Here is a 6,000-nt window from a genome sequence, read left to right as displayed (position 1 = left end):
TTTTTGACAGTTTTTGTGATCCACACAGTCAAAGGCTTTGGCTAGTCAATAAAGCAGAAATAAATGTTTTTCTGGAACTCTCTTGCTTTTTTGATTATCCAGTAAATGTTGGCAATTTGATCTCTGGTTCCTCTGCCTTTTCTAAATCCAGCTTGAATATCTGGAAGTTCATACTTCACGTATTATTGAAGGCTGGCTTGGAGAATTTTGAACATTACTTTATTAGCATGTGAGATGAGTGCAATTGTGCAGTAGTTAGAGCATTCTTTGACATTGCCTTTCTTTGGGATTGGAATGAAAACTGACCTTTTCCAGTTCTGCGACCACTGCTGAGTTTTCCAAATTTGCTGGTATATTGAGTGCAACACTTTCACAGAATCATCACTTAGGATTTGAAATAGCTCAACTGGAATTCCATCACCTCCACCAGCTTTGTTCGCAGTGATTCTTCCTAAGGCCCACTTGATTTCAGATTCCAGGATGTCTGGCTCTAGGTGAGTGATCTCACCATCGTGATTATCTGGGTCATGAAGCTCTTTTTTGTACAGTTCTTCTGTGTATTCTTGCCACCTCTTCTTAATATCTTCTGCTTCTGTTAGGTCCATACCATTTCTGTCCTTTATCCAGCCCATCTTTGCATGCTATGTTCCCTTGGTATCTCTAATTTTCTTGAAGAGATCTTTAGTCTTTCCCATTCTATTGTTTTCCTCTATTACTTTGCCCTGATTGCTGAGGAAGGCTTTCATATCCCTCCTTGTTATTCTTTGGAACTCTGCATTCCAGTGGGTATATAGCAAATCGGTGTATATCAAATGGGTATATATTTCCTATTCTTTGCTTTTCGCTTCTCTTCTTTTCACAGCTATTTGTAAGGCCTCCTCAGACAGCCAGTTTGCTGTTTTTCATTTCTTTTTGTTGAGGATGATCTTGATCCCTGTCTCCCTGTCTCTTGATCCCTGACAAACCTCCATCCATAGTTCATCAGGCAGTCTGTCTATCAGATCTAATCCCTTGAATCTATTTCTCACTTCCACTGTATGATAGTACGGGATTTGATTTAGGTCATCCTTGAATGGTCTCGTGGTTTTCCCTACTTTCTTCAATTTAAGTCTGAATTTGGCAATAAGGAGTTGATGATCTGAGCCAGAGTCAGCTCCCAGTCTTGTTTTTGCTGACTGTATAGAGTTTCTCCATCTTTGGCTGCAAAGAATATAATCAATTTGATTTCGGTGTTGACCATCTGGTGATGTCCATGTGTAGAGTCTTCTCTTGTGTTGTGGAAGAGGCTGTTTGCTATGACCAGTGCATTCTCTTGGCAAAACTCTATTAGCCTTTGCCCTGCTTCATTCTGTACTCCAAGGTCAGATTTGCCTGTTACTCCAGTGTTTCTTGACTTCCTACTTTTGCATTCCAGTCCTCTATAATGAAAAGGACATCCTTTTTTGGGTGTTAGTTCTAGAAGGTCTTGTAGGTTTTCATAGAACCATTCAACTTCAGCTTCTTCAGCATTACTGATAGGGGCACAGACTTGGATTAGTATGACATTGAATGGTTTGCCTTGGAAACGAACAGAGCTCATTCTGTCATTTTTTGAAATTGCATCCCAGTACTGCATTTCAGACTTCTTTGTTGACTATGATGGCTACTCCATTTCTTCTAAGGGATTCCTGCCCACAGTAGTAGATATAATGGTCAGCTAAGTTAAATTCACCCATTCCAGTTCATTTTAGTTCGCTGATTCCTAAAATGTTGACATTCACTCTTGCCATCTCCTGTTTCACCACTTCCAATTTGCCTTGATTCATGGACCTAACATTCCAGGTTCCTATGCAATATTGCTCTTTACAGAATCGGACATTGTTTCTATCACCAGTCACATCCACAATGGGGTGTTTTGGGTTTTTTTTTTTTTTTGCTTTGGCTCCACCTCTTCATTCTTTCTGGAGTTATTTCTCCACTGATCTCCAGTAGCATATTGGGCACCTACCATCCTGGGGAGTTCATCTTTTTGAAGAACTATCTTTTTGCCTTTTCATACTGTTCATGGGTTCTCAAGGCAAGAATACTGAAGTGGTTTGCCCGTCCCTTCTCCAGTGGACCACATTTTGTCAGAACTCTCCACAATGACCTGTCCATCTTGGGTGGCCCTAAACAGCATGGTTCATAGTTTCATTGAGTTAGACACGGCTGTGGTCCAGTTGTAGCTGTAGATATTGGTAATGCCCACACCTTAAGGAAACAGGTAAGAGAAATGTGTTGAGTTAGAGCCCTAGAGAAGACACGACCAAGATGACACAAACAAAGATAAAGCCAGGCTGAACACAGCAGGGCAAGTACAGGTCTGGCTTATATGTTGATCTGATGGAAAGTTATTTCCTGTGGGGATCAGTCAGCTAAAGAAAAGTTTGTTTTTGCGCAGAGAATCATTATCTGTATGGACTCAGAAGAAAACAGTCTGGGCTAGAAAACAGAAGAAAGTAAAAGGAAGCAAGGAAGGCACTCAGTTTGGCACACACATGGCAAAGAGAAAGAAAGACGTTAATGTAAGAAGCAAGCTAAACTGTCAGAAGTCAACCAAGCCTTCCTAGAAGGCATAGGACACAGCAGAGGGACTGAAGTACTGAAGGCATATCCCACCATGCCAAGCCCAGGATCCTGCACACCTGAGGATGGCAGTGTCTTGAAAAGCAGATGGCAGAGGCAGTCTGGCTCCCAAAGGCCTGGGGAAGCCAGATTCAGAAGCAACAGTAGAGTCAGAAACGTGGGCAGGTGATATTCCAGGTGGAAAGAAGGTGAGAAATACTGGGTTATCATTCCTGGGAGCAAGTTGCATAAACCTAACCAATTCCCTAAGAAGAAAGGGTGAAGTCAGCCACTGTGTTCAAGACTTAAAATGTTGCTCACAAGTGATGTGGAGACCTTGACACTATACAGAGACCCCCTTCAAGCAGCATACACATGACAGGAACTGTGGGCTTGATGGAGTGTTAGTAGGGAACACACAGCCCCTAAGCTATGGGTCTCATGTGAAGGGATTTCAATGACTTGGACTCTCTCCCTTGTTGGAGTTGTGTGTGAGTGTGTGTGTGTGTGTGTGTGTGTGTGTGTGTGTGTGTGCATGTGCATGTGCACAGTCATGTCTGACTCTTTGCAACCCCATAGACTGTAGCCCACTAGGCTCCTGGGTCCATGGAATTTTCTAGGCAAGAATATTGGAGTGGGTTGCCATTTCCTTCTCCAGGGAATCTTCCTGACCCAGGGATAGAACCCACATTTCTTGCATCTCTTACATTGGCAGACGGATTCTTTACCACTAGTGCCATGTGGGAAGCCTGCTGGGGTTAGAAGGGCCCAACTGACAACAAACAAACAAACAAAAAACCTTTTCCATATCTGTGTTCTAAACCAATATTTTGGGAGAAAATGAAGTTCAGAGATGAAACCCTCTGATAAAGCACAAAGATAACAAAATCCAAAGAATTAAAGTGCACATGTCAAAATGCCCTGCCCTTGTTTGAAAAAAATTAAAGACATCCTTGAATGTTAACTCCGTGTAGTCTCTTCTGGGGGTGTTCCCGAGCCAGAGAGAGCTGTATGTCCCTCAGCAGAGTCAGCTGCAGCTCCTCTCTCCCTGGAATAAGTCAGTTCTTTAGGACCTCTTTGGTTCCATCTGTTCAGTTCCCATATTTTGATGAGTCTCATTCTTTTAAAGAGTTTGAAGTGTTAAGAGGAAGCAGAATATTATTGCAGCATGGCCCCTCACATACCTATCAAAATTAGGAAACAAAGAACTTCCTACCTATAGAATAATAGCTAAACAAAATGGTTTTCCCAGAATCAAGTACTTGGTGTCCTCAGAGATTTCCAGCAGAGACTTAGGATCTGAGAGAAGGAAAGATCTTGGTCTCAGCTTCCCAGACTGGTTGTCAGTCTGTCAATGTAGATGGTCCAACTGTGAAGGTAAACTCAACTGGGAGAAATCTTTTCATTAGAGGTTTACTTGGCATCATGTTTAAAAAGCCTCAGATGAGAGGAAGATCCGTCTATGCATTTATGCAGTTATCTGAGACAGAGGGAACTGAATCACTCCTGCCTTCCTGTAAGTTTAGAAATGTACAAAAGTACTATAGAGGCCTCAGTCTTCCTCTTGGCAGTTAAAGATCTCTTCAAGGCGATTTCCACTCTGAGCCCTCCTACTGGATTGAGCAGGGCTTCTATCATGTCATGGTGCTCTCTTAGAACATATGTTTTCAGTCTTTTGCCTCAGCAGCTGTTTTCATTGACTTTGCCGAAGCAATCTGCTTCTAGGCAGGCTTTCTCCAGAGGCATCTTGACTCTGCATGGTGCAGAGTGACTGAGCATGTGACATCCTACAGGAATCCAAGAAATCCCTTCATGCTTCCCTCTCTGGGCCAGAATGCAAAATGGAATTTAGAGCAGCCACACAGTGCCACCTTACGCATGCCTGTCATGGCCAATTTCCTGTTAAAAGCTCTTTGGTGGTCTTTAGCAGGTGAAGGGCCAGCTGCCTTCTAGATTAAATCCAGTTAAGGAGAGATCCACATCATAATTGGGTACACAAAATAATTAAAAATTAGGTATGAAAGTGAATATTTATTTAGAGTTGGCAATAATCATAAAAATATAAAATTAAAACATGAAAATAGCAACATTCATTAATCAATTGCCAGACATACTTCTAAAATACTTTTATCCTACATTTTCTGTCTACCCATTCTTTAGCTATTGCTTCACATTTTATGACAATATTTTCTATAAAAAAGAATAGATAACTAAATCTTTCTTACAGTGTAGTTAATCTTAAAAAATTGTTTTAGTTGAAATATAGTTGACTTACAACATTACATTAGTTTCAGGTGTTCAGTTCAGTTCAGTTCAGTCGCTCAGTCGTGTCTGACTCTCTGCGACCCCATGAATCGCAGCACACCAGGCCTCCCTGTCCATCACCATCTCCCGAAGTTTACTCAAACTCACGTCCATCGAGTCAGTGATGCCATCCAGCCATCTCATCCTCTGTCGTCCCCTTCTCCTCCTGCCCCCAATCCCTCCCAGCATCAGAGTCTTTTCCAATGAGTCAAATCTTCGCATCAGGTGGCCAAAGTACTGGAGTTTCAGTTTTAGCATCATTCCTTCCAAAGAACACCCAGGGCTGATCTCCTTCAGAATGGACTGGTTGGATCTCCTTGCAGTCCAAGGGACTCTCAAGACTCTTCTCCAACACCACAGTTCAAAAGCATCAATTCTTTGGTGCTCAGCCTTCTTCACAGTCCAACTCTCAGGTGTACAACATAGTAATTCAAAATTTTTATAGATTATACTCCATTTAAAATCATTACAAAACATTGGCTGTATTTCCTGTGCTGTACAACTTATCCTTGTAGCTTATTTATTTTATACATAGTTATTTGTGCTTCCTAATCCCCTACCACCAACTTGGCTCTCTTCCCTTCCCTCTCTTCACTAGTAACCACTAGTTTGTTCTCTGTATCTGTGAACCTGTTTCTGTTTTGTTATATTCACTCATTGTTTTCTTCCACATATAAGAGATAACATACAGTATTTGTCTTCCTCTGCCATTTCACTAAGCATAATACCCTGTAGGTTCATCCATGTTGTTGCAAGACAATTTCATTCTTTTTTATGACCGAGTAGTATACCACGTGTGTGGGGTATACCATTCTTTATCCGTTCATCTGTCAATGGGACACTGGTTGCTTCCATGTTTTGGCTATCGTAAATAACACAATTATGAACACTGGCGGAGGAGGCAATGACAAGCCACTCCAGTACTCTTGCTTAGAAAATCCCATGGATGGAGGAGCCTGGTGGGCTACAGTCCATAGCGTCGCAAAGAGTTGGACATGACTGAGCGACTTCACTTTCACTTTTCACTTTCATGCATTGGAGAAGGAAATGGCAACCCATTCCAGGGTTCTTGCTTGGAGAATCCCAGGGACGGGAGAGCTTGGTGAGCTGCCA

This window comes from Capra hircus, chromosome 7 (genome assembly GCF_001704415.2).
Source record: "Capra hircus breed San Clemente chromosome 7, ASM170441v1, whole genome shotgun sequence".
In the NCBI taxonomy this organism is placed as follows: domain Eukaryota; kingdom Metazoa; phylum Chordata; class Mammalia; order Artiodactyla; family Bovidae; genus Capra; species Capra hircus.
This window is presented reverse-complemented; position numbering follows the sequence as displayed.